The sequence below is a fragment of the Orcinus orca genome, chromosome 18 (assembly GCF_937001465.1).
Source record: "Orcinus orca chromosome 18, mOrcOrc1.1, whole genome shotgun sequence".
Classification (NCBI taxonomy): Eukaryota; Metazoa; Chordata; class Mammalia; order Artiodactyla; family Delphinidae; genus Orcinus; species Orcinus orca.
In genome coordinates, this window is record NC_064576.1 from 75,520,465 (window position 1) to 75,541,203 (window position 20,739).

Below are 20,739 nucleotides of genomic sequence, written 5' to 3' on the forward strand. Positions count from 1 at the left end.
ATTTTTCTGGTTTCTGGTAGCTCTTTGGAGACAAGGGTAAAGCCCAGGTAATTCAGTAGTGGGCAGAGCAAACAGCAAAGTCCATTGGGCCTCAGGTCGCTACTGGTTAGCCTGTGCTTTGCTGTCCCCAACTAAGGCTCTGGGAACCAGCTGTTCCTGGGCCCAGGAATCTGCAGTTTTACACCTCGCCATTGGTGTGACATCCGGGCTTGTTTTGGCAACAGGATTCCTGGAAGCAGAGCAAAAAAATCTATTTAAAGAGGATTTAAGCTTAAAGATGTCCTACCTTCTATTCTGAGAACCTGCTTATTTCCTACTGAAAATATGAATGAAAGATTAGCCTTTAGTTTATCTTATTTATGAAATAATTTCATGCTTACGTTTTCAATACGACATTTCACGACACGTTGCTCTTTAAAAGCTGGTAGGAAAGCACATGAGCTGACCACTTTGAAAACTTTCTCTGCCAGCCAAAATCAGATTTTCTTTATTTAAGACGATAGTGGTCACAGGGAAGTTGCAGTGGAGCACCTGTCTAATCCGCCCCCTGCAAACGTGAGATAAACTCAGCACCAGGAAGACAAGCACCCTCAGCTGTCGGCCTGCGGCCAAGCCAGCCACTGCTGAGACCCTCGAGAGACCCCTGATTTTGAAGGGGTGGCTTCTGCGATGCGGGCCTTGGAGCCAAAGTCCGGCGGTGCCTGACGTCAGAGGGCCTGTGTGGACTTCGGTGCCAGGCCCGCTTTCCCAGCCCTCAGTGACTTGGTGACACGGTGACATGGTGGGGGTCAGGGGAACATCCAGTGATCAAAGAATCAGGGAGAAATCTGTCCTGTGGGAGGTTGGGGGGCGGACGGGAATCCGCGCCTGACTTTAATCCTTAAATTCCCAGATAGATCCTTTAACCCTTTGTGTTTCAGGATTTAAGAAAAAAAAAAGAAATCTGCTGAAAACACAGATTGGGGCTGGTCTGTAGGCGTGCTGAGGGTGTGGCCGGAAGTTTAGGCCTGGCTTCCGCTGGAGCCCTGAGCCTGAAGTTAGGAAGAGCTGGGCTTGTCCTACTTCACAGCCCTTCACAGCCCTGAGCCCAGAAGGAGGGCTCTCCAGGTCTGGGGTGAAAGGAAGAGCTGGCGGCTTCTGACCCCAGCAGGGATCTCTGGCCGCATGTGCTTTGTGTCCTGAGTGTGTGCGCCCAAGGGCTGCATGATGGACATGTGTTTATCACTCAGAACACACAACGTACTGTTCACAGAATTCCTGCCAGGAACTAACCCCAGCGCCCCTCTTCCTGCCTGGTGAGCGGAGCCAGGGCCGATGCCGGGCTGCCTGTGACCCCTCCTCGGACTGGGGACCACACAGCAGCTCTGGGACCGGAGGGAGGGGCGGGTGAAAAATCACAAGACCCTGGGCCAGAGGTCCGGGCCCTGGAGGACCCTGCAGCCCCAGCCTGGGGCGCCCTGTGCCGCTTCGTGATGACCCGTGGTCTTTTCCTGATGCAAAACTCACCTGGGCTCCATATCTATGCGTTAGCATACGGTGTTTGTTTTTCTCTTCCTGACTTACTTCACTCTGTATGACAGACTCTAGGGCCACCCACCTCACTACAAATAGCTCAATTTCATTCCTTTTTATGGCTGAGTAATATTCCATTGTGAATATGTGCCACATCTTCCTTATCCATTCAGCTGTCGATGGACACTTAGGTTGCTTCCATATATGTATATGTATAGCTGATTCACTTTGTTATACAGCAGAAACTAACACACCATTGTAAAGCAATTATACTCCAATAAAGATAAAAAAAAAAAAAAAACCTCACCTGGGGCCCCTCCGACACCCCGGCATCATAGGGAAGTGCAAAGAGGGGGTGAGGTGCCCGGAGGCTGCCCACCCCGCCCTTCCCTTCAGGAATTTTGCTTTCTGCCCTGTGCTGGCAGTGCACCCTCAGACCGCCCTCATACCCTGCTTGGGGCCAGGCACTGGAGCAGGTGTGTTCGCACTGTGTGAGGGAATCGTGCCAGGGAAGCCTGAGTCCACTCAGAGCCTCTGGCTGATGCAGCAGAGGACGGCTTTGCACAAACAGGACGACGGTGCTGGTGACCAAGTGGGGCCCCGAGCTTCCTCAGCCGGAAGGAGAAAGCTGCCCAGTGTCCGGTGTGAGCTGTACGGACACCCGCCCCTAAGTGGGTGAAAAGGACACTACACAGCAGACAGGGCTCAGACCACCATCCCGGGATCCCGCTGGGAGGAGGGAAAACACGAACAGAGGAGAGAAAAGGGCGAAAGGTCAGAGATGAGCAAAGTGGAGCTGATGAGAACTCTGGAAGCACGTGGGGGGAAAATGACTTTGCTGATTCATGGGCCCCATTTCACCTCACGACTGGGTGTCAAGAGGGCAAGCTGCTTATCAGGCGAGGTCAGAGGCTGAGAGGAGGCCTCCTGCCCCGATGAATCCTTCCACACCCGCGACGCTGAGGACATGAGGGAAGGGTTCTTGGTGCAGAAGGTTTAACAGCTTCTCAGGATAAAACCCGGACCACGTGTGAAGTCCTAAACACCTGTCCTCTGACCAGGAAGACAGAAACCCACAGACCCAGTAAACACACCATTGTCCCGGACTTAAATAAAGGCCTCTTCAAATTTCCACTGCCTTTTGAATGTTTTACTTTCTTCCCTGTGGGCTTTGCATATGTGATCTAAGGAGCGGGGCCTCTCTGCAGATAAGCTTCTTACAAGATAGCCTGGTGAGCTCTTAGCAGGGCTGCTCACCTGCTCTATCCTGATTCACGTATTTGTCTCCCTATGTCCCTCTGTTCCCCTATGTCCAGAAAATAAAACCCATCCTAAGGGACAAGGATTTTCCAGTGAGAAAAATTCCGAAGATTTTTATATAGTCTTGAAAGTAATTCAGAAAAGGACTTGCATTTGAACAAATTGCATTTGCAAAGGAATGCTTTGAACAAAGGCTGCATTGTTCAAGTCCACTTGGTGGCTGCTTTGAAGAAACCAAAGTTTACTTGGGTTTTTAAGTTCTTCTGCATTTGCTTACAGCAAAAAAAAAAAAAAAAGAATTCATACCACATGCTGTGCATACCTTATCCCATCAACGGTCCTCTTCCTGGACTCCTGCAGACACCCATGTCCCTCCACTTCACCTGGCCAGGACCCGGGATGTCTCCCATCCAGACACAGAGCACCTGGAGGGCAGGGTCAATGGCTCAGAATCCAGACATGTAGGATAAAGGGGCGTTGTGCTACTTCCAGACATCTAGGAGGTACAGTTTGGATGCTGAAATGTTGGGATTTACGAGACGTAAATCCCAGCTGTTCATGAGAACCATAGGACCGTGGACTTGAAATGGGAAGTGTAACAGAAAATCCAGGATGAACACAGCTTTCACGTGGTCATATTAATTACTTTAAGAGGTGGTTGCTTTGAACCCTTCTCTGGGAAAATAGAAGTTTTGCTGAGAAACAGGAGCGACAACCATGGAGCTTGGCTGTCTTGGTGTATCGGGACACTGGTGGTGGGTGGGGAACTGGGGTGAGAGGGGACAAGGAGATGACTGTTACTTGGCAACATGAAATAGCGGAAGGCAGGTTCGAGGCGTCGACAGCTGGAGCAAACACAGCCCACCGTCCACTCCTTGTAACAGCCCAGGTTTTGTTCAGGGCAGCAATGTGCACTTCAGGCACCCAGCCTCCCAGACTCCCTTGCAGCTACGACTGACCCGGTGAACGTTTCAGCCAGTCAGATGCAGGTGGAGCCCCTGGGCAGGGCATGCAGGAAAGCTTCTCCGAGAAGTAACTGCCAGGGATCATTTTGACCTTTGCCCTTTGCCCTTCTCCCCAGGACACAGAGCTGGTAGTTACAGATGGGAACCGTCTTGCCAAGCGTGACAGAACAGGGATATAGAAGAAACCTGGAACCTGGTTACATGACGGAGCTGCCATGTCAGCCTTGGGTGGCTTTTCTCCAAATTTCCTGTTATGGGAGAGAAATAAACCTCTATTGAGTGAAGCCAGCATGACCAGTCGTCAGGTCTGCGTGGCTGGCCAAACGCAAGCCTGGTTTATGCCGCCCTGTGGGAGAAAGGACGTGAGCAGGCGGCCTGAGTTCTCGCTCTGGCTCGGTCCTTATTTATTTACTGTACGACCTCAGGCAAATCATCAGGAGACAGCTCTCTCCAAAGGCTCCAGGGGAGTACCCTTCCCTGCCTCTCCCAGTTTCTGCTGGTTGCCAGCAATCCTGGTGTCCTTGGCTTACAGGTGCATCCTTCCAATCCCCACCTCCTTCTTCACGGTGTTCTCCTTATGGGTCTCTGTCGACATTTACAAAGACACCAGTCAGATTAGGGCCCACCCCGATCCAGTATGACCTCATGTTCATTTGACTACGTCTGTAAGGACCCTATTTCCAAATAAGGTCACATTCACAGGGGTTAGGACTTCACCCTATTTTGGGGAGAGAGGGAGGACACCTTCCAGCAAGAGGTTCTTTCACTGCCATATGTTACATCAAAGGTACTGCAGAAAGTCATGTTTTTTTAAATTTTAGATTTGGATTTTAAAGACATAGAAATTAGTTGTTAAGATGTCAGAATACCGTTTGCTTGCTAACCACCGGAACTATAAAACTAAACTCTGGCCATCTGGAAAGGTAGAAAACACCTTCTGCAAAGAGTCAGCTGCTCAGGCTTTTCCAGGTTCTGGCACTGCTTAGCTATGTCACGTAGCACAATTTGCTTTATTGACGTAACTATACTTGTTCCAAAGTCTGTAACCCACAGGGTATAGACCGCTGTTAAGGCCCTTTCTGATTCTAATAACCTGTGGCTGCAAATGCCATAAGTTAAAGCCATCTGCTTTGGTTTTCACGTGTATATTTGTAGGGGTAAAAGGTCCTGCAATTTTGTGTTTGGTAAACACAAGCCTAGTAGTCTAGGTTAGAGTTAGTTTATATTCCAGCCGTTGTTACCCTTGAATACGGTGTTGGATTCGGGGAAGGTCAAGAGCTCTGACGGATGCTAAGATGCTCAGACAATCAATCCACACTTTGTTCTTCCTACAGGAAGAGAGGATATTTTCAAAATATAAAAGGCTCATTGATGTCAGAAAGTGAAACTAGTGATTCAACTGTAGGGTTTTCATGTTCAAAGGCCTTAGTGGGACGGGGTAAGAGGTTCCGGAACCCAAAACAAATAGGGTCAGATGTCGAAGCGGAACTCCTTGGATCGAGAGCACCCTCTCTCTGCTGAGGTCACACGTTCTTGTTCAGAAGTTTGGTTTCATGTGTGTTTCTGTCTGTGTGTAGGTCCTTCTGAAATAGCTCTCTGTAGTTTATGAGGCTTTCAGGACCGTAGTCAAGCTAGGGATTGTTTGTGAATCTCTGCAGTTGCCTTAAGTGAAGAAGCCAAGCATTAATGTGACGGGGCGCCCACAAACCCGGGCTAATTCTCTAACTTCTCTACTGATAAGCACTCTGCTCCTCTGACGGTTCTCTGCTGCATTTGATTTATTTATTTATTTTATTTTTTGTTTTGTTTTGTTTTTTGCGGTACGCGGGCCTCTGTGTTGTGGCCTCTCCCGTCGCGGAGCACAGGCTCCGGACGCGCAGGCTCAGCGGCCAAGGCTCACGGGCCCAGCCGCTCCGCGGCACGTGGGATCTTCCCGGACCGGGGCACGAACCCGCATCCCCTGCATGGGCAGGCGGACTCTCAACCACTGCGCCACCAGGGAAGCCCTCTGCTGCATTTTAAACATTACGATCACTAAAGTATCTCTGTTTCGTATGATCTTGAAGAGGAGTGGTGAGAATTAATATTTTAAAAGTTAACTTATTACGTGTTCTGAGGAATTCTAATGAAGGTCACTCTTTAACGTTGGGCCAATGCTTTTGACTCTCCCACCACTTCCTGCTTCTCTGTACGTTCTAGTCACCCTCGACTCGTGAACGGGTCATGAGATTTCACAAGCCCACACTCCCTTCTATACCTGACAAACTCCTACTCATTCCTCAAAGCCTTACTTGACCTCTCCACCTGGGCTAATCCTTCTCGCCCCCATGTTCCAAAAATACTTTGCATGTTCCTCTACTATAGAGCTTTTCAGTATAACATGACTGTCTGCTGGAATATAAACACTGCTTGAGGGCGGTCTGGGTCCTGTTTGTCCTTGCAGCTTCAGTGCCTTCTATCCAGGAGGCGTTTAATGGATATTTGTTACGTAGTAAGAAATAGGACAGCATGTAACCGTTGTTGCCTTTTTAATTTTTTTTTTTTTTTTTTTTTTCGGTATGCGGGCCTCTCACTGTTGTGGCCTCTCCCGTTGCGGAGCACAAGCTCCGGACGCACAGGCTCAGCGGCCATGGCTCACGGGCCCAGCCGCTCCGTGGCATGTGGGATCTTCCCGGACCGGGGCACGAACCCGCGTCCCCTGCATCGGCAGGCGGACTGTCAACCACTGCGCCACCAGGGAAGCCCCTAAAATTTTTTTATTAATTTATTTATTATACAGCAGGTCATTGTTGCCTTTTATGTCAGTAACTGTGAAGCCTCAGATGGGTGAGAACAACAGACCCAGATGTACTGTAAAGTGAATGTTGTCAATTTTTTTTCTGAATTCATCACTTTGAGGGCGATAATGTGCTGTTTCGGGGCACACTAACCACCACTTGGGCAAGTCTGGTGTTTTCCTTTTCTTCGAAACTGCTGTTTAACTCGGGCTGGCCAGTGGAGTGTTGGGTCTTCATGGAGCTGTTTATCCACGGGCCCAGGCATCTCAGAGGGACCTTGTAGAAACAACACCCTAGAAACAGCGTTTCCAGGATTGAGCTAAACATGACTTAGAAACGCTCTGCGGATGCCCCAGCTTGTGTGATTAGAAAAAAGTAGACCAGGTAGTGCTTTCTTCCCCATTTTTTCACTTTTCACTAGAAACAATCCAGCAAGTTTTTTCCAATTATGATTTACAGTCCTGATGTTAGAACAGCTTTGGACAGTGTTAATCATTTGCAGGGAAGATTGTTTTGTTTTTTGTTCTTTTGCTTTTAGCCTTTACGTTAAAATAATTTTAACCTTAAAAATGTTATAAAAGTAGGAGAGAAGTGCCGTGTGTCCTTCACCAGCTTCCCCTGATGTTGACATCTGGTGTGACCACAGTGCTGTGATCCAAAGAGGATGTTCACACTGACACAGTTGTACTTACTTTATTTGGAATTCGCCATTTCTCCCACTAATGCCGTTTTCTGGTTCAGCGTCCAGCCTGGGATCCCTATTACATTTCGTTGTCAAACTAAACTGTTTTCTCAAACTGTTATGTTTCTTTAGTCCCCTTGCCTTTCATGACCTTGACAGTTTCAAAGAGCCACATCAGTTATTCCCTCCAGGGAATTGTCAGGGATTTGTCTGATGTTTTCTCACTTTATTTTTTTATTTTTATTTTTAAAAATATTTATTTATTTGGTTGCACCGGGTCTTAGTTGTGGCTCGTAGGCTCCTTAATTGTGGCATGCGAACTCCTAGTTGCCCCGTGGCCTGTGGGATCTAGTTCCCCGACCAGGGATTGAACCTGGGCCCCCTGCATTGGGAGCACAGAGTCTTAACCACTGGACCGCCAGGGAAGTTGTTTCCTCACTTTAGATGGAGGTTGTGCATTTGGGGCAGAAATACCCCGGAAGAGATATTGTGCCGTTCTCAGGATATGTAAAGATATTGTGCCGTTCTCAGGATATGTCAAGAAGTTTCCCATTGGCTTCTTCTGTGAGTGCTGGAACTTGCTCCTTGAAAGATAACTTCTCTTTTTTTTTTTGTATTTATAATCTCTGGATTCTCAGGAATTTGGTAGCTCACTCGGTGACTTAGTGTTTGGAATCATGATTCACGAACCAAGATTCCGTTAGGAGGTCGTTTCTTTCCCTGCCTCTGGGGGATCAGAAACGCCGGGGCTGGCCTTCCTTCTCTTTGTCCTGCCGGCAGAGCCTCATCATCAACCAGCCTCTCCTCTTGCCCACGCAGCTCTCAGTTCCACCCCCGCCTCTTACTGACTCCACACTGCTTCTGGGGCTGGGTGCATCGGGAAGCTGCCCCCCTGCCCCAGGGACAATCATGTGGGTCTAGGTCACGTTTGGGAGGGGAGCCTGGGCAGGCGGAGGGAGGAGGGAGGAAGACTGGGTGCTCAGGCTGCAGCCCCCTCCTCCATCGGGCCAGGGCTGCTCCCAGGGGCCTCGCTGTCTGGCTTTCCGGCCCTTCCAAACCAGAGGATGCCCTGGGAGGAGGGTCACCTTGTCTGTGGTAGAATCTCTGGGCAGCTGCGAGAACTGGAGACCTGGGGGCCAGCACATGTCTGCCTACCTCTCTTTTGTCTCCACCCCGCTTTTCTCCAATATTAAAAAAACATCCTTGTATATATGTGCCACATCTTCTTTATCCATTCATCCGATGATGGACACTTAGGTTGTTTCCATCTCTGGGCTATTGTAAATAGAGCTGCAATGAACATTTTGGTACATGACTCTTTTTGAATTATGGTTTTCTCAGGGTATATGCCCAGTAGTGGGATTGCTGTGTCATATGGTAGTTCTATTTGTAGCTTTTTAAGGAACCTCCATACTGTTCTCCACAGTGGCTGTATCAATTTACATTCCCACCAACAGTGTAAGAGGGTTCCCTTTTCTCCACACCCTCTCCAGCATTTATTGTTTGTAGATTTTTTGATGATGGCCATTCTGACGGGTGTGAGATGATATCTCATTGTAGTTTTGATTTGCATTTCTCTAATGATTAATGATGTTGAGCATTGTTTCATGTGTTTGTTGGCAATCTGTATATCTTCTTTGGAGAAATGTCTATTTAGGTCTTCTGCCCATTTTTGGATTGGGTTGTTTGTTTTTCTGTTATTAAGCTGCATGAGCTGCTTATAAATTTTGGAGATTATACAATGGAATATTACTCAGCCATAAAAAGAAACGAAATTGAGCTATTTGTAATGAGGTGGATAGACCTAGAGTCTGTCATACAGAGTGAAGTAAGTCAGAAAGAGAGAGACAAATACCGTATGCTAACACATATATATGGAATTTAAAAAAAAAAAAATGTCATGAAAAACCTAGGGGTGAAACAGGAATAAAGACACAGACTTACTAGAGAATGGACTTGAGGATATGGGGAGGGGGAAGGGTAAACGGTGACAAAGCGATAAAGAGGCATGGACATATATACACTACCAAACGTAAGGTAGATAGCTAGTGGGAAGCAGCCGCATAGCACAGGGAGATCAGCTCGGTGCTTTGTGACCGCCTGGAGGGGTGGGATAGGGAGGGTGGGAGGGAGGGAGACGCAAGCGGGAAGAGATATGGGAATATATGTATATATATAACTGATTCATTTTGTTGTGAAGCTGAAACTAACATACCATTGTAAAGCAATTATACTCCAATAAAGATGTTAAAAAAAAACAAAAAACAAAAAAACAACATCCTAAGTGGAAGATGGGGCCTGGGGAGGGGAGGGCTTCAGAATGAAGGTTTTGTGGAGGTGTGAATCCTCCGATACTCCGGCAGTGCTGACATTGGTATACTCTTTTATTTATTTATTTATTTTTGCTTTGCATTAAAAATTATTTTTTTATTTTATATTGGAATATAGTTGATTTACAGTGTTGTGTTAGTTTCAGGTGTACAACAAAGTGATTCAGTTATACGTATACATGTATCTATTCTTTTTCAAACTCTTTTCCCCTTTAGGTTATTAAAGAATACTGAGTAGAGTTCCCTGTGCTCTACAGTTGATCCTTGTTGCTATACTGTAATTTTTTTTTTTTTTTTGCGGTACACGGGCCTCTCACTGCTGCGGCCTCTCCCGTTGCCGAGCACAGGCTCTGGACGCGCAGGCTCAGCGGCCATGGCTCACGGGCCCAGCCACTCCGCGGCATGTGGGATCTTCCCGGACCGGGGAACGAACCCACGTCCCCTGCATCGGCAGGCGGACTCTCAAGCACTGCGCCACCAGGGAAGCCCTGTAATATTTTGGATCAGTTGATGCCTAGTTCTGTTTTTTAAAGATGAATGACCCAAGGTAGAAAAGAAAGATGTGTTTTTTAAACTTAAAAGTCTTTGTTTTCCAAGTTGTGGTTTTTCTTCCCAGGCTTTAGAACCATGAGGTCAGGTGTGAAGAGAGATGCAGCACCTGAGCTTGCGGATGTCGCAGTAGCTCCCACACTTAACCCCAAACACCCTGCAAATGAAAACATGCAACACCCAACACTGGGGGCCTAACTCTGTTCAGAGACTTCCTGGCAACTTGATTCCACCTTGTGCAGAGGGACGGTCCCAGAGGTTCTGTGGCCGCCCCCAAAGTGGGGGGAGGGCTTGTTTATCCGGTCTCCTCATCTACAAGATGGGAATAATCACGCCTGCCTCATGTGGTGGCCCTGAAATTAGATAAGGTCGCATCGGTGAGTAGTGCCTGGTCCAGGGTCAGGCCCTTAGCACATGGGGGGAGGGGGCGTGGGGAGGCCGCCGTCCTCTGAACCTCGGACCTTGTGTTTCCTCGAGCCGTGCGCGCTCTATCCCAGGCTGTCAGAAGGCTGGCCTGCTGAGGTCTCGTTATCATCCCCACTTGCAGACTAGAAACCTAGCTCCCAGACAGGCTGGGCCTCTGCCTCTGGCCACACAGCCACAAGTGATGGAGTTAGGGTTTGAGCCCGGGTCTGTCTGGCTCCGGGACCCACCGTGCCCCACGCTTCACATACATCACGGGCATCACACTCAGGTTAATCTGAGGACACAGAGGTCTTCAAGTGGAATGTTAGCGGATGTCAGGAGAGTAATCTCAGCCCTCCGCAGGCCGAGTCAGAGCGGGAGGCTTATGAAGCTATAGGTTTGAGCTGGGAGAGCAGGGCAGGGTGAGCAAATACTTCCTCCAGCTCCCAACTTGCAGATCGGAGAACGAAGGTGTTTATCTGACACGAGAGTTGTTAGGCTTTGGGGGGCCGTCTGGGGAAAGCGCCGGCGCGTGCCATGGGAAAAGGGGTTCTTCGGGCACGTGAGCTTTTAACGACCATCGGGGTGTGGCTTTGCCTTTCGTGTGACACACACAAGAATCACAAAGGAACAAAGTTAACACGATGAGAGTCCATGTGGCTGACTTAATCCATGTTTCCGGAAGTTCTCTGTCCAATGCAGTGGCTCCACCGTAATCCAGGTGGGGAGAAATATGCGTGAACAAAAAACGGAGTCGGTGCTGCCGGCTGGGGGCGGGGCGGGGGGGGCGTGAGGGAGCCGGGGAGGGAAGTATACCTGGTGGACGAGAGAACGCCAGCTGGGTCTCGAGCAGAGAAGGCTGTGTGCTGGCGGCGGGGATGGGGCGGGAGGAAGGAGGTGGACAGGCACCCCCGCCAGCAAATGACAGGCGTGCGATGTGAGGCCTGGTCTGCCTGCAGCTGAGTAGAGGGAGTGGAGACACTTGGGCTGAGCAGGTGGTATGGGGTCCTTCGGGAGAGCCCTGGAAGCTGGAGAGGAGAAAACAGCTCTGGGCATCTTGGCTGATTGGAGGAGGGTGCACTGGGGAAATGGTATTTTAGGCAGCATCTGTCCCCATCCTGCACGGGATGGAGGGAGCCTCAGGCAGTGGGCTTCAGGTATCCTGTTCCCACTGACAAAGCTCGTCCCAATTCGGAAATGTTTGCTAGGGGTCATAGCCAGTCCAGCGTGAGTAGCCCAGCCCCGGCAGAGCCGTGGAAGGGAGAGCCAGACTCTCTAAACCTGACCCAACAGTCGTGCAGTTCAGCCAGCCCCTCGTCCCCACGCGCGCGGAGCAGCCCTGCGACTCCCAGTGGCTTCCTTGCGGGCGGGTCGACAGGAACTTTGTTGGTCTTAATTTAAAGATAGGAATGGATAACTAAAATGGCTACTAAGGAGAAACATACCTAAGTCTGTAGTCTTATCTAGGTAGCCTTAATACGATAAGAAATAACATATAAACTGGTGTGATACCTAATGTAGAGGAACGTAGGCTATAAATAACCTCTAAAATGTTCTTTTAGCTGAGATCATTACAGGAAGGGTACAGAAAAAAAATTGCCCATAATTTTCTTACTTGACCTTCAGGATTTTAAAAATGTCATGATTACATTATACATTCAGTTACCATGTCCCCTTGTATTAAAGCATTTTCCATTGAGCTTAGCTGTGTGCTGTACAGCCTTATACACCTTCTACAACACCGTAGAATATCCCATCCCACAGATGGGCTGACATTTGTTTACTCCTTTCTCTATTTTTGAACATTTGTGCAAGTTCCTCCTTTAAGAGACGTTATTGGGACATAAAAGGTATTCTTCCTAGAAAAACCGTGCAATTCCACGTGGAAATAAAGGGAAGGAAAATTGGGGTGATTCTTGATCTACAGTAATAGCTTCTTCTCGAGATAGGCCTCTAGGTGAGTTTATGATTCTTCACCGTCTCAGACACTCTGACTCCGACAGGTGGACTCTGATACCTGGTGCGGAAGGTGAGAGTGGAATGCCTTTTCAGGGACTACGAAAACTGTGTTTCAAAACCACGCATGAGAACATCACTCGTCCGATTAACGGGCGCGGTGAGGGGGATGCCATGGGGGTGTCATGTTTGTAGGAATTTAGGTAAAGGTAGAAGGAGGCGGGATGATGAGGAACGTAGTCGTGACTGCCTGGTACGTTCTTTTGGCTGAAGGGGGTGTTTCTGTAAGGCTTTGTAGCTCAAGCAACTGCCAGACCGGGGAAGGACCTCAGGATAAGGAGAAATTTGCGCCGGTTCACAGAGATTCCACGTATTAGCTCTTGGTGCCTCAGATAAGGCAGCAGAGTGAGAGAACAGCCGCCCGCAGCCTCCCTCGCCCACGTCCCTCTGGCCCCAGGTCTCTCCACCTGTGCCCTCGGCCCCAGTCTTCATACCTCACAACCCTTAAACCCTTTCCATAAAGCTACCTGCGCCTTATTTTTTTATTTCTTTAAAATATTTATTTATTTTGGCTGCGCCAGGTCTTAGTTGCGGCACGTGGGATGTTTGTTGCAGTGTGTGGGCTTCTTAGTTGCGGCATGCATGTGGGATCTAGTTCCCGGACCAGGGATAGAACCCTGGGCCCCCGGAATTGGGAGCGTGGAGTCTTACCCACTGGACCATCAGGGAAGTCCCTTATTTTTAAACATTGTGGTAAAATACACAGAACATAACTTTTCCCATCTTCACCATTTCCCTATGCACAGTTCCCTGGCATTAAGTACATTATGTGATTGCACCTGTCACCACTGTCCCTCCATCCGTCTCCAAGACGCTTCATCTTGCAAAACTGGAACTCTCTGCATTAAACACTGACTCCCCACCCCCTGGAAACCAGCATTCTCCTTTGTGTCTCCGTGATTTTGACTACTGTCTCATGTAAGTGGAATCATACACTAGTTGTCCTTCTGTGTCTGGCTTATTTGACTTCGAATAACGTCTTTAAGTTTCATCCGTGTTGTAAAAGGTGTCAGAATGTCCTTCCTTCTTAAGGCTGAGCCGTATTCCGTTGTATGGATGGACCACATGTTGTTTATGCATTTACCTGTCGTCAGTGGACACTTGGGTTGCTTCCCCCTCTTGGCTACTGTGAATGATGCTGCTGTGAACATGGGTGTGCATTCCCCCCTTTTAAAAGATGAAGCCCTATATTTGCTTTTGCATTTCTTTACTAGGAATCTGAGGTGCCTTTCCCACTGTGTAGACGTTTCATTAGGATCATCGCTGTTTTGCTAGGGCTCTGTTCCAGAGCCGTGAGGGTCTGAGTAGTCTGCTCAGCCCTGCTCCTCGCATGAGCCCTGCTGTCTCGGTGCACAGTTTTACAGAACAAGAGGGGTGTTTGTTTGTTTATTCAGAAATACATGTATGCGTCACCTCACAGCAGAGATGCCTGTAGAGTTGGATGACAGTAGCTGGGGTTCAACAGTGCACTGACCACCTTGCAAACTTAACCGAGCCCAGGGTCTTCCTCAGTAACTGCCCCCCAGGGCCCCTGGGGAGCACCTGACCCGAGACACCAAATCCCGACACCTAGGCCACACACCACAGGAGTTCAAGACATCATCATTTGATGAAGAACCTAGGGGTAAGACAGGAATAAAGACACAGACCTACTAGAGAATGGACTTGAGGATATGGGGAGAGGGAAGGGTAAGCTGGGACAAAGCGCGAGAGAGGCATGGACATATATACACTACCAAATGTAAAATAGATAGCTGGTGGGAAGCAGCCGCATAGCACAGGGAGATCAGCTCGGTGCTTTGTGACCACCTACAGGGGTGGGATAGGGAGGGTGGGAGGGAGGGAGACGCAAGAGGGAAGAGATATGGGAACATATGTATATGTATAACTGATTCACTGTTATACAGCAGAAACTAACACACCATTGTAAAGCAATTATACTCCAATAAAGATGTAAAAAATAAATAAATAAAATAAATAAATAAATAAAAAGAAGACTGAGCAGAAGCTGGAAACCCGAGAGGGAGCTTGGTCAGAAAGTGGAGAAGCCCTGGGAGCCGTCGTCTTGGGCCCATGACTGTTCACAAGGCTTGAGTGACAAAGCAGATTGGATGAGCAGAAGCCGGAACCACACGCCTTCTGGTCCGGCAGGAGCCTGTGTGCAGAGAATCCGAGAGCTGGCGGAGGCCGCGGTGGGCAGCTCAAGGGAAGGAAGGAGGCAAGAGTTACGGTCCATTTCGGTTAGAGCCGCCTGTTTCTTAGCCGTGGTTTCCGTGAGTGTTTCTACCAGGAAAGAAAGGCTTTCAGCGCACAGAGGAGGTTTGTGACCGCCCACCGGGGTGACTGGTGCGCTGGAATGTGGACTCAGGCCACCGGCAAAGACGCAGGAGGACTTGGAGGGTCTCTTCAACCACTCGGTAAAGTTACTTGTGACTGAGAAGGGAAGGGGCTCAGACACCCCCCGGGAGTCCAGGATGCAGGCGGAGCCTTGTGCTCCTGAGGGCTGAGGAAAGATGGTATCAGTCTTGCTCTCAGCCTCGTTCAGCCTGCAAAAGCTCCAGCTCTCCGTTCTTGGGCTGTTTGACGGAAATATTCGAACAGAAGAGAAAGAGCCGCTTTTTGGTTTTTCAAATATATGATAAGGTAGAACATATAATGTCAAATAAGACGTCCAGTAGCTTAAAGATACAACTAGAATTTTCCAGACAAAGGGAAATAACGTCTGTTTGTTGGGAGGCGGGCATAAATGGATGGCTTGCTGAAACCAGCCATCTTGCTGTAGAGGAGGGAGAGAAGGAGGCATAAAGGGAGCGGAAAGAAGAGAAGGGCAGAGGGGAGGGCTCACATCTGCTCCCCCCTGATTACCGCACTTTCCAGCTCATCCCGTTTCGCTGCAGTGCTTTACCACCTGTGGGATTCATCCCATGAGTGGGTCCTGCAGCACCAAATAAAACGATCTAAGAAGGGGAGAATCTCAGATGCATCGCAAGAGGGGAGTGTCAGCATCGCTGGTAAATATCCTTTCCCTGTGTCTGTGTTCACCCATGTGTCACTGGGTCACGATGTCAGATATGCTTCTTACTGTGGCTGCAGCCGCAAGTTTGAGAAACATTCTGACGTTTCTCCTGCCTTCTGATCCTGGATCTTCCTTTGCAGTCAAAGAGAATTTTGTGTCCAAATTGGGCTCCTGTTAGACCCGAAATTGATGGTCTGGTTGATTCCGATGCTTATTAACGACTTTCCACCGTCACCTACTCAGGATCGCCCCAAAGGTGCCCCGACCCCAGCGTGTCTGCCAGCTGAGGTGTAGGGAAGGGTCCTGAATTCAAAGCTGAAAACTTGGAGTTGGATCTCAGGTCAGCCACGGAAATTGTGCTTACACTTCTCTCCAATCCAATCCAATCTTCTCCAGCCCAATTTAATTCAACAGATGGTCATTGAATGCCTACTAGATCCTGGATATGAACCTAGATGACACTGGGCACCAGGGACCCACGAAGCTCGCAGGCTGATGACGTAGATAAGCACAAGATCCTAAAGGACCTGTGGGCGGAAAGATGAGAGGGACTCAATCCTGCCTGTGATGTGGGGACTGAGTCTCGAGGAGTTGCCCAGTGGAGAATGCAGGACTGTTTCCAGGCACAAAGGTCTGGGGAAAGCTCCTGGCGTGGGTCCTGAAGCAGCATGTGGCCGGCTAACGCTGAGGTTTCAGCAGACCACGTCAGAAAACCCGGAGCCGTAGAAGCACTGGCTGTGGGGAGCAAGTGCCTCTGGTCGGAAAGGCCTCCGTTCTCCCCCTTAGCCTCAGACCATGGCTTCAGTTCAGCCTCTGGACAACCCGTCCCTCCCCACGCCCACCCCAGGCACATCCCAGCCCCAGCCCGGCAGCACTGCAGGGCTTACCTCCTGCCAACCATGGAGGGCAGGTGATCGCCTGAGGTACGTTTCAGCATCCCATCCTGTTAGGCGCCGATGGGTACGTGGATACTCTTGGTGGGGGGACTGTTCAGGCAGGGTCTCCTTCTTGACCACTTTCCAGACTTGCCCTCCATCCCTGGATTCCAGAGAAACAGAACAAGTAAAATAATTAATGCTGCCTAAGGCTGCATACACACACTATATAACTCCAACTGTACGACCTTCTGGAAAAGGCAAAACTACGGAGATGGAAGAAACCTCTGTGGGTCCCAGGGCTTAGAGGGGAGGGAGGGGTGAACTGGTGGAGCACAGAAGACTTTTAGGGCAGGGAAACAGTCCTGTGACAGTGTGGTGGAGGATGCATGGCATCGTGTCTGGCAAAACCCAGAGAACTGTAAATGAAGAAGAGTGAACCGCAGTGTAAACAGTGAGCTTTAGTTAATAAGGATGTATCAACACTGGCTCAGCAAGTGGAACAAATGTGCCACACTGATGTAGATGTTAGTAATAAGGGAAACTGTTGGGGGGTAGAGGGGTTATGTGGGGACTCCCTATACTTTCTTTTGTTAACTGAAGTATAGTTGATTTACAATGTTGTGTTAGTTTCAAGTGTACAGTAAAATGATTCAGTTATATATATATAATATATATATAACTGAATATAATATACATATTCTTTTTAAGATTACTTCCCATTATAGGTTATTACAAGATATTGAGTATAGTTCTCTATACTGTCTATACTTTCTGATCCATTTTTCTGTAAACCAAAAACTGCTCTAAAAAATAGTCTATTAATTTAAAAGGTATATATTCACTACCCTTAAAGAGCTCATAATCTCTTTGGTCAGCGCTAAGACAGCCATGTGTCTGAGAACATATCGGTGTCACTGACTATGAAGTCATGAACCCTACCCAGGAAGCCAGGGAGGCTTCAGAGGGGAAGTGGGCTGGAGGTAAGCCTGACAGTCCCTGGTGCACCAGGCAGATGTGGGTTTGCCTGCAGATGTGCTCTGAGCGGTGGTTTATGTTCCACACTCTCTGCAGGTCAGGGGATGCTAGACTCTACGGAGATTCTCTCATTTCATCCCCGCTACAGCAGGGCAGGGCTATTATTTCTATGTTACAAGTGAAGAAGCTAAGGTTCAGAAGAGCTCGTCCAAGGCCACCCAGCTAGTGAAAGCTGAAAGAAAGGGGAGTCTGATGACCTGCCTGCCCCTGAAGCAGGGGCTCCATCAACCGGGTAGAGATTACCTCAGGGAGAGGGTTAGGGGCATTCTGTGTCACATGCAGGGGTCAGAGGGGAAAAACAAAGATTGATGGGTAAGGGCCTCAGTCAAGGTGATTTAATAAAGAAGATGGATTTCAGGAGTGGCTTGATCAGGCAAAGAGAACGTCTGTGGAGAACCATTCTAGTCATCTAGTCAATGTGCATTCCCAATCCCAGGTTCACAGGGTCTTTAGGGCTGTCAGAACCACCTTGGAATAAGGACATTGTAGAGATAGCGACTCCCCTCCTTATCCGAGTGGCTTTGTGTAAATTCCGGGCAGCTGGTAAGAGCTGGGAACATTGTTTTACTGTTCCTTCTGCTCTTTCTGAGGGCGGCCCTGCCCGTCAGGTTCCCTCCAAATCCAGGTGTGAGAGCATCCCTTTGCTGAGCACACGAGGACGGCACTGCAGACAGACGCTGGGGCGGGCTCCTGGCACGTCTCCCGTCTTTTGTCGGCCTCTGTGCCCCATTCCTGGGCAAAGAGCAAGGAAAACTCCCCCCTGCTCTTCCCCTAATAGATACTTATGTGCCAAAATAATTTGATGAAGGCCAAACATTATTCTTTCATTCTAGGAAACTTAGGTATCTTCTCTAATAAACTGTAGAAGACAGCAGATGCTCCTTATCCATTCTAGTCAATAAAAACAGCCACCGTTTACTGAGATTTAACCACGTGCCAGGCTCTGAGCTGGGACATTATCACACTTAATCTTCACCCCAGGGTTTCACAGATGAGGCAGACTCCTGGGAGGTTAAATCATTTCCCCAGAGCCCCAGGGCTGGAGTGGAAGACCTGGGCTCTCGGGTCTTACCTTCCACCGCAGGGGCCAGCCCATCCCCCTCAACCCCCTCCCCCCTTTACAACCAATTAAGAAACAAGGCACTGGAGACGGACAGATGAAGATAAAAATGTCAGTGATATCGCCAGTCGAGTCAGTTGGAGAATGTGACTTTAGGTCTGAGAAGAGTTCTTGCTAATATGCTCTGAGTGCCCCCTGCCCCCCAGCCAGCTGTAGAGCTTCAGCCACTGGTTCCACACCCGCCCTCTACCCCCCAGGTGACAGTCACTGACTGCAGATGGCTCCCTGCAGATGTCTGGGTGGAGAGGTTAGAAAGGAGTGACTCCTCTGTGCTTCTGAAGAATTACTGTTAAATTACTAATAAATTAGGTCTGTTCTATCAAGGTAGGTGGACCAGTGGGTTCCTCCCACCAGTCAGTAACTCCTTCTTTGGTGCAGAGGGTGGGGCCTGAGGCCGGAAGTGTTACTTTGTGGAAGCTCCTCAAAAAGAAAAATCTGAATCGCGGAGAAAGGAGTTTCCTTACTGCATGAGTCAGCTCAGGCTGCCAGGACAAAATACCACAGACTGGAGGGCTTAAACAGCAGGAATTAGTTCTCACAGTTCTGGAGTCCAAGATCAAGGCACCAGCAGATTTGGTGAATGGTGAGGACCCACTTCCTGGCTTGCAGACGGCCACCTTCTTGCTGTGTCCTTTCATGGTGTGGAGAGGGAGAGAGAGACAGAGACAGAGAGAGGGCTCTGGTCTCTCTTCCTCTTCTTATAAAGGCACTAATTCCATCATGGAGCCCCACCCTCATGACCTCATCTAAGCCTTAACAGTCCCACCTCCTAAAACCATCTCATTGGTTGTTAGGCTTCAACATATGGATTTGAGGACATAATCATTCAGGCCATACACTTCCCTCCCTTGTCCTGTGTGACCTTAGGTGAGTCTTTCAACTTCTCTGAACTTTGTTTTCTTCATCCATAAAACGCGAAAGATAATAGTACTCTAAGGGCTGCTTTGAGGCTTTAAGTAGAGAACGAATGTAAAGGACATAAAATGTTAAGTACTCAGAAAGCGTTAACAGAGGGACACATAATTTCAGAGATGTTATTGTGTGAAAAAAAGTGCACCGTCGACTTGATGAGAGCTGGTAGTTTCTGTCAGCACCGGTGTACAATGACTCTTTGGTGAGAGCTTTGCACTGACTTCTAACAGAATTATAGAGTTTAAGCTGCTGGTCAGAGTTGGGTACCAGCAGATCACTAAGAGAAAAAAGTCCAGAGAAACCTTTGGAAGTTCCCGTTGGTGGGGAAGGTAGAATGCAGATGTCAGCTTTGTTTGCGGGCCTGTGAGTGATGGCTGGTTGTGTGGGCAGAGAGAGGTCACTGTAGGAGACTTAGAGCCTTTTTACACAGAAGCCACAGTGAGATTCCCCATGGAATGATGGAGGCTGAAGGAAACTTTGAGATGGCTGGTCCGCATCACTCATTTAGCAGATTAGGAAAGTGAGAGCCAGAGAAGTCTGGTGATTTATTCCCTCGATGCCTGTTAACTAGTGCTGGCTCTGGATGTAGAGCACCCAGTCTCTCCATGTCAGATCCTGCTTTGTCCTAAGTTAATAATCTAAAACCAGAAATATCTTTTTATCTCAGGAGCTCAAGAGTCCCACTAAAACAAAACAAAACAAAAATTGTATTTTTTAAAGGACAGGAACTAATAATTATTAAGCACCTGTATGTATTATACCAGGAGTCTTATATGGGCTAAAGTTTGGTATTAATATTTTCCGACCAATCCAGAGAGGTAGGTTTCCCTTTTCACCGAAGGGGAAGCTGACACTCAGCAAGGTAAAGGGCTAGCCCAGGTCACAGGTATCAGGGAAGCAGGCCGAGTCTTTACAGCTCTAGAGAAATCCGTTTACCTGAGAGCCGGTGTTCATGTAAATATTAATAACAGTTTCCAGGCAGGCAGAAATGATCCTCTGAGACACAGATTTTTTAAAAAAGAATAATCAAAAATTTCTCCTCAGATTTGTGCTAATTTCAAAGAGCTAATTTTAAAACTATCAATTTAGCCCTCGATATTCTTTTTTTAAAAGAGTACTGAAGTAGACGTCATTTTTAACATTTGTGACAGCTTCATGCAGGTTTCATTGAAGTTATAGAAAGTAGAAATAAAATGAAATATTTGAGATTAGCCTTTCATGCTATGTCTCTAAAATTTTCCATTGCTTATTTATTTTAGGCTGGCCAAAAAGTTCGTTTGGG

At 48.4% G+C, this 20,739-nt stretch overlaps 1 protein-coding gene and 1 long non-coding RNA gene across 4 annotated transcripts in view; one reads left to right on the top strand and one right to left on the bottom strand.

Annotated features, from left to right (window-relative positions):
• The window catches only part of SPATA13 (spermatogenesis associated 13), a 263,660-nt gene that overhangs the window by 118,115 nt on the left and 124,806 nt on the right, over positions 1-20,739 (top strand). The gene's annotated exons all lie outside the window — the stretch shown is intronic.
• Positions 10,036-19,242, bottom strand: LOC117197442 (uncharacterized). Of its 2 annotated transcripts, XR_007473212.1 has the most exons (3): positions 19,010-19,242; positions 10,537-16,550; positions 10,036-10,428 (listed from the first exon to the last, which is right to left on the bottom strand). It is a non-coding gene; the product is annotated as an uncharacterized LOC117197442 (long non-coding RNA). The 2 variants fall into 2 exon arrangements; XR_007473211.1 differs by lacking the exon at positions 10,036-10,428 and having other exon boundaries at positions 10,932-16,550; positions 19,085-19,242.